The sequence below is a fragment of the Polistes canadensis genome, unplaced genomic scaffold (assembly GCF_001313835.1).
Source record: "Polistes canadensis isolate GaletaPanama2010 unplaced genomic scaffold, ASM131383v1 scaffold_186, whole genome shotgun sequence".
Taxonomy (NCBI): domain Eukaryota; kingdom Metazoa; phylum Arthropoda; class Insecta; order Hymenoptera; family Vespidae; genus Polistes; species Polistes canadensis.
Window position 1 is genome coordinate 94,608 of NW_014569733.1, and position 8,339 is coordinate 102,946.

At 30.9% G+C, this 8,339-nt stretch overlaps 1 long non-coding RNA gene across 2 annotated transcripts in view; it reads left to right on the plus strand.

Moving 5' to 3' along the window:
• LOC106789483 overlaps positions 1-7,392 on the plus strand; it is an 11,233-nt gene extending 3,841 nt beyond the window's left edge. The window contains exon 3 of one of the 2 annotated variants that reach the window (XR_001381996.1): positions 7,193-7,392. This is a non-coding gene — a long non-coding RNA (uncharacterized LOC106789483). Of the gene's footprint in view, positions 1-631; positions 829-7,192 lie in introns of those variants that run through there. The other variant, XR_001381995.1, reaches the window with a different exon arrangement.
• The last annotated feature ends 947 nt before the right edge of the window (positions 7,393-8,339 follow it).

Genomic DNA, 8,339 nt, shown 5'->3' on the forward strand with positions numbered 1-8,339 from the left:
TATATATATATATGCATGAAAACGCAAAGCTTGTTACACCAATGGCTTTTATAACGCGAGATTGTGTAAATACCTCATCGTTCGTGCAAAGTCGAATCTATTATATATGAATTAACAACACGTTTGATTAATATTCACGTGTATTTTCCACGAAGTAGTATCTATGTAGTTACGTGTTGACGTCTGGTTGATATCATAACCCCTTCCCCTTCTTTCCCCCCACCTTCTCTTCGCTCGTACAAAAATTTATTTTATAACAATCCGTGTATTTCGTGTCTTCGTGTATACTTGCTTTTCTTTAATCATTGGAAAAACAATAAAAAAAAATAACCTGCAACACATGATTCATGAGTAACTTTCGCGAATTATCCTTGTATTTTTAATTGGCTTAAATTATATATAAGGTAATCTAACACAATTTTCAAAATGATCAATAATTGATTTAACGTTTATATATATGTGTGTGTGGATACTATTATTTTGTTATTTTTTTTTACTTTGCATATTAAATTATTAAACGATAATGTAATATTTATATATGTGAGATGTAATTATTATAACTATTAAATTATAATTTTGTTTGAAGCATGTTATAATAGTAATAATAATAACTAGTTGATATATATTATAGGTGCTAGAGAGAGAGAGAAAGAGAGAGACTGAGGAAATTGCACACCGGATGTGTGCGAATTTGAAAGATTAAGAGAGTAATGACTAATCTGCGATAAATTAACGATTATTTAGCGAGAATATTTAAAGAGTATAAATATCGAGTAATATAATATTGTGTGAGATTGTGAGAAGAGAAGAGAAGAGAAGAGAAGATAAGAAAAGTGAGATTTCAATCTGTAGTTGTAATTAATTAATAAATAATCGTTTATAATCATTACCGCGTCAACACGTGGGAATTTTGATTTCTTTTTTAAAATATAACATCCCAGATCCCACAATACTACCCCTTCCGGTAAGAAATTTAATTAAAACAAAAAAAGAAAAGAAAAGAAAAGAAAGTTTTGTCATGCTTTCGTAAACCTTCCTTCTTTTTTGTTTTTTTTTTATTAGCTAATGAGAAATCATTATCAGTGTTAACTCGATTTATAAGGAAACGTGGGGTATCCTTGATATTAATTAGGCTAATAAATTGCGCAGAAATCGAGCAATTAACAGCAACCGATACGATAAGAAATTAATTGAATACAGTAAGGATCTTATAATTTAGTGATCTTTGTTCGTTTAAAAATGACTCACCTATGAAACGACTATTGCAGTAAACAATTATTACAATTACAAAGCTAGTTTATAATTATTATTTATTTTTATTTTGAGAAAAATAGCAAGAAGGAATAATAAAAGAATAGAAAAAAAGAAGAAGAATATAATCGAACATCTAATAAAATAAAATACTATTAATATGACAAAATAATAGTTAATATTGTAAATTATACTTATACAATTTTAGATCGTTGACTATTAATAACTTTTTGCAGAAAAATGATACTCAATCGATTATTGTACGATAAAAATTATAATTTAATGTTAAACGGTTTACTCCTGTATTCGTTTTATCGATTAGATACTTTGTAATACTTATCGTAACACTAAATTTCACACCTTTATTGTGGTAACCTAACCGAGTGACTAAACGTTGTTTTGATAAAAGCATTTCACGTCATCTAGAGCAAGTTGGCGTATTGAAATGGAAGAAAAACGAAAGGTGGTGAGTTGGATGGATATTTTATCCTTGACCTCGAGATTCTTTCCATTTCTCATTCCAATAACTTGCTTGCTCGTCGTAACTTCGTTTATAAGAAGGTAGCTTTGAATAAGTTATCTTAAAGTTAAACTCGTTATCATATCGTTCTGCGTTATGTCACAATCTCTCTCTCTCTCTCTCTCTCTCTCCCTTTTTCTTTTTGTCATTTCTTTTTTTTTTTTTCTTTTTGTAGCATTTCAAAAGGAATTCAATAAAAAAATTTCAAACATTCCAGAATAGTCCAAGGTATTTCTCTCGTGGCATGATTAAATGCCTACTCATGTATCTTGTTTATTCAATGAATTGTATTTTCTAAACGCGACACTTGCATTAACGTTAATTATTTATTACGCAAGTGAGTTGGTTTTGCGATTAACATTTCTTTTTCTTATTTCGAACGGTTGTTTTTTAAGTTTATCGTTGTGATTTAAATGATAGATCGAAATTTGTTAAGAGATATTTTTTTCCTTCGATTTATATCTTTTATAACGACAAAAATATTTAATTCTTTTTTGTTCGTTTATTATTATTTTCGATTAAAGATATTAAAGAATACAACTACGAATAACTATTTCTATTTTTTTTTTTTGGTATTTTTTATATTTGATCCTTTGTGAACGATTAGTCTTATAGAGACTCGTTACTTAGAACCATGGTAAAATAGGAAAATATTTGAAAAGTAAATAATAATGTTAATACTTTTTGATCCAGGCTGCTTAAAGTGCATGGATGTTAATGCACAGTTATCATCTAAAAGTAAGCTGATGAAAATCCGTGGTTCCGAATCGATTTTTCTTCTACTATTACTATTACTACTACTACTACTATTGCATATTATGGAATATATTTTCCTCTGGTATTTTATGAAAATAACGAAATTATTCTTCACTTCTTTGCTTCCCTATTTAACAGTTTTATCTTACATTTCTCAATATTTTCTAACACATTTAATCACACGAATATTAATCAAGACAAATAAATGTTCAATATAAATCGAACAATTTGTTTATTATAAATAATCATTTTCATTCTCCAGTATTTATATAATATAAGATCAAGATTAGTTAAAAGGTTATTAACAAATTTTGTATCAATATTTAATCAAATTTACGATTATATATCTAATATACACGTATATTTTATTCAATTATACGAATGTTGATTATTTTATATATTCATATATAAATATTGATTAATTAATTATTAAAGAAACATCTCGAATATGTGAATAATTTGTCAATAATTTCTAATTTATAATATTAAAAGTATTCGTTATACTATTGATTCAATTTGAAATATAAAATTGTATGAAACTTTTTTTGACGATTGAGAAACACTGTATCAGCTGACAAAGAAACAAAGTAACAAAAGAAACGTGTTTCTTCTTTACAAAGAAGAAAACAAGGACTTATGTTAGTCGACGTGAGAACGTCGAACAACTCGATCTTCTTACGTTAGACTAGAATCTAGTTTGAATTTTCTTCTTTGAATTACCTACGTGCATACGTAAATACGAATTCATGTAAAGTAAATAGAGAGAGAGAGAGATAGAGAAAGAGAAATAGCCTTGGTCCAAGTTAGAAGGTCGTTTTAGTTAGAGATGAGCCTTCATAGTACTAAGATTCCAAGTTAATTTGCCACTTGAGAGGGCACACCCCCTTATCCCGTCGAGTCATTTGAATTTGTCAAATGCATTACTTTTCCACGAACCCAACCACCCCTTCTCGTTTATTTCCTACCATCCAACCGTTCTTACCATTTCAAATCCCGTTTTTTCGCTTTTCTTCCTTCCTTTCTTCTTCATTTTTTAGTTTTTTTATTCTTTCTTTTTGTTTTCTTTATTATTCTCAACTCTCTCTCTCTCATTTCTTTCCTACCACTTTTTCGCCAAACAAATTTTCGCATCGTGCAAAAAAGTTAATCCCTAGCCACTCTCTCTCTCTCTCTCTCTCTCTTTCTCTTTCTTTCTTTCTCTTGGGGGATTTACCTTTAGAAATTAGCGAAAGCTTTACTACCGAGGTTTTATTTTTTCTCTTTTTTTTCTTTTTTTGTGGTATGTGTATATATATATATATATAATATATTTATTAAAATAGTTTAGTTATAGTTAACGTATCTTAACGAAAATGTTCGGATTTTCCTTTTAATTTCAAATTAATATACTTAACTTTTAAAGAAATCATTTTCACGGTTAATTGATTAAATAAAATTAAAAGTAAATGAAATATGTGCGTATACACACATAGAACAGATAATAAGAAATAGATAAATCAGATAAATGTAAAAGATTGATCATTATAATATACGATGAAGAAAGTTTCGAAAAAAATGTAATAGTCGATTTATTTAAAAGGATTTATCGGAACGTTTTGAGAAAGGACATTTACGAGGATGTTCGTCTTCTTATAAAGTGTGAAAGCAGTATGTAAGGTCTTGGTTCTACCTTTAATGGTGCTATTACGACAACTCGAGTTACGTTTTGATATAAATTATGAACATGGTTAAGATGGTGGTAGTGACTATAATGTTAGACGATCGTTGATTCCGAGCTTACATCGAGTTTCCTTCTAGCCATATAGCACCATAGAACACCATAGCACTACCACCAACTTCTTCTTATATTCTATCTCCACTTCTGGTGGAGACCACATCAGCACACACCTTCTGTTGGAAATGGTGGCACCTCATCCTCTTCTTGCAGCTGCTGCTTCTGCAAAACTACACCCCATAATCGTTGATTTTCGGTATGAAAACTGGACGACGACCATACGTTCAATTTCTTGCGTTTACGACTATCAATTTCAACGTAAATATTCTAACTAATTAAATGAGAGTACCGTCCATGTGATTTGTTGATTGAATGAATATTCCTCGATGAAATATTTATCCGAGAAAATTAATTAATAAACGATAAAAGTCATATTTTTATTTGATTAATTAACTTATAACCTAAACACATTTTCTTTAATCTTAATCAAGTTAATAAAATTTGAACTTTTTCCGTATATAATCAGATGATAAAATAAATGATATATTTCTGTGATACATGTATCACGATTACGTAGAATTTTTCTTTTATCTTAGAATAAAATTTGCAAAAGAAAAAACAAGAGATACAATACTCGAGACTTTTTACGATTTAGAATTAAATCCGAAGAATTTTTGTTGTCCAAATTTATCGTTAAAATCCGTAAGGTGATGCATCTTTCATGGATTAGTACGCTCGTTGGTTACTTTTCTACTAACAGGGGTGGGGGGGGGTTGTTATCGTTCATGGTTTAACTCGCGGCATTCATCAGGGTATTAACAAATCGCTCGTTTCCTTCGTCAGACACGAATCGTTTCTCATGGGAAACTGGAAATGGATCTCGGTGAAAATGGTACTCTCTCTTACTCCTGTCACGTTTTCACGCAAACCAATGTTCAGTAGCAATGGGAATCGTAGAAAAGCTTTAGCCTAATTGTAAATGGTTTTTCAACGAGGGATTGGGGCTTGGGGTGGTGGTGGCCGGGTGAGTGTCGACGAAACGAGCCAAGTTTTTGCACGCCATTCTCGAATAATTCAAAAGACTTTTTTTTTTTATTCGCTTATTCCGCCATGTTTCTTTCTAGTTTCTTTTCTCTTCATTCGTATAAAGTCAAACAAAAAGAATGTGCATTTTCTTTGAAAGATCAAAGAGAGATAGATATATATATATATATAAGTGCTCTTACCGAATACATTCAATTTGTACACTTTACTTGATTATATTTTACAAAAAAAAAATAAGTAAGCATACTTTATAACAAGCTCAATTTCGCGAATGTAAATCCAATTTCAATAATATATATATTTGTAATCCTTTGAAAAGAAATCTTACGTATTACTTGCCAATTGCAAAGGTAAGGATCAAAGGGTGTGTGTTGAAAATATAGTAAAATTATTTTAGTTAGAAGTTCTTGGGATTATCGTAAGAAATAGGTGAGTGTAAATTGGCAATATTCCAAGACACCTCGTCAGCACCTAAACAGGGAAACGAGAAAAAGAAAAAGAGACGTGGGTTGGGGTAGGGCGAGAGGGAGGGGGAAGGAGGATAGGAGGGGTGGCTAAAGGCCAAAGAAAAATAAGTCGAGAGGGGGAAACACGTATACATCTACGTTATTATACTTACGTTTATATATTTTTGTTTGTATCGAATTTATTAATCTTTCGTTGCTAATGAAAACATTTTCTTTTTCATAGATTTACAGTACATTCGTAATTCGAACAAATTGATTCGTTATGTTTGTATTAACGTTTACGAATTAACATGATGTTTTATCCGAGAATAACTGCAATTCCCAGTCGTTTATCGGTAATTTTAAACCATTAACTTGTTCATACATTATATAGCACTAATTGTCATGGCTTCTATCCAAGTGTCGTGCCACTTTTCTCTTTTTTATATTTGCCTTCCTTCGTTCCTGTTCTTTCAGTTTCCATTTTTTGTTTACATCTTTAACTTCTTCTTCATCTTCTCTCATCTTTACTCTATCTTTTTCTTCTCTAATATTTTGTATTTTTCTACGAGATTCAATAGAGCCTCACCGTACGTCTAGTAATTCTTATTCTTCCAACTTCACCTCTTTCTTCCTCTTCTTCCTCTCGTGTCACCAAACGTGTTTCTTCTATATTCCTTCCCATTCACGTTCTTTTAACCAACGTATTTTTAACTTCCCATTCGGAGTCTTAAAGTTCTTTGAAATAACACGTACAAAAAAAAAAAAAGAGATATATGGTATAGTTAAAAGTTCCAGTGTAATTTCGAAAATTAATGTGAAAAGAACGTAACTAATTTTACTTGCGAGTTAAAAAAAAAAAAAAGAAAAAAAGGAAGGAAGAAAGATCCTTTGAATTCGTAACGAAACATTAAAATAGAGAACATGGAACTATAGGTGGTAATGTTGTACGATAGTAACGTTAAATTTCGCGTAACTAAACGAAACTATGGTGATAACGAAGAAGAATATGAACCCCCATGAATTTCTTTTTAAACTTGAACCCATTTCCTTCGTCCTAATCGATTCCTAGTTCTCTTCGGAACTTTAATTACGTTATTCCAACACAATGAACAGCTATTACTAAACTTTTCGGGAAAGTTTTGGTTTTACGATGAGTGGCCAAGAGAATGAGAGAGAATGAGAGAGGGTGAAAAGGGCACCGGAAGTAACTAGTCTCAACAGCTTGATTCAAAGTGGCGGATGTCGGATCTCATTGTTTTCTAGGATAAGGGATGAAAGTAAAAGAGAAGGGTGATGCGACATGCACTCGCGAACTACTCTAATGTATCCCGTATACCTCGAGGAAATAAGTTGTTCTTCGGTATATACTTCTCTCTCTCTTTCCCTTATACACTAATACACATACACATATATATATATATATATATATACACAGGTATTATTTTTCTCCTTTCGTAGGAAACAGTAATGCTCGTGTACGCCTACGCGAGCAAAACTAAAAGGTATTCATCCTGGAAACAAAGTCGTCCAACGCACGTGAACGTTCTCACGAGACTTTTGCGAGTGTATTGAGAGAAAGAGAATGGTAAATAAAGGGTTTACATGTATATCGTACGTATCTAAATTCAAAATGAACTATACAAGGATCTTTTAATAAACTTTTGTCATGTAAATATATACGATGGATAATAATTGTATATTAATTTTCATTTTTCAATGTTAATCGCAAACGTGACGTAATAATAGGATATCTTTTGGTTTTTTTTTTTTTTTTCTAGAACAATACGATTTATCATAAATTATTTTAACGAATTTCTTTGTCAAACAACTTGACAATTTAACGATGTTTACCGGTTGGAATGAGAAATAATGAGAAAGATAGTAAAGTAATTATTACCGTTTTTCGCGTATAATAAGATCAGTTGTCTCCACGTTGATTGGATAGAAATGATCAACATGTTGCTGTTGCTGTTACTTTTGTTACTACTTTTGTTGTTACGCGTACGATGTACAACAGACGATAAACGTTGCGAAGCATCTGCCAGAGAAATATCAAGAGCGTTTATTGGTTCCTCGTCGTGACAAGGAAATGTTACGTCAAAATTTCAATGAATCTCATTACGATGGGGAAACTTGCGGTAACGTCAAATCTTCTATGGCTAGGCATATGTGTACGCGCATACAAGCTGTTACATATCAAATTTTACCGCTTTTAAACGTGCATCGCTTTGTATAATTATACCGTTAAAGATACTAAGTGTACCTACATCCGCGTTGATCAAAAACTTCGAATAACGCGTCAATCTTTTTTCCTTTTTTTTTTTTTTTTCTTATTTCTGTCTTTTTAAATATTTAACAAATCCACTACTCCGTTGATATATATACGAATCGAGAATATGTAACAACTTTTGAGTATTACGATGAGATAACTTTAATATTTTTTTTGTATATTATACATATTCGGGTCAGATTGTTATCACCGTTATAATATCTTTATTTTTTTTTACGCGACGAAGTACGAAGGTGGTATTTCATTGCGCGGATATTTTTCAAAAATGTTTCACTCTTCTCGTATTTTTGTTGAATTTTATCTCACGTTTTCTCG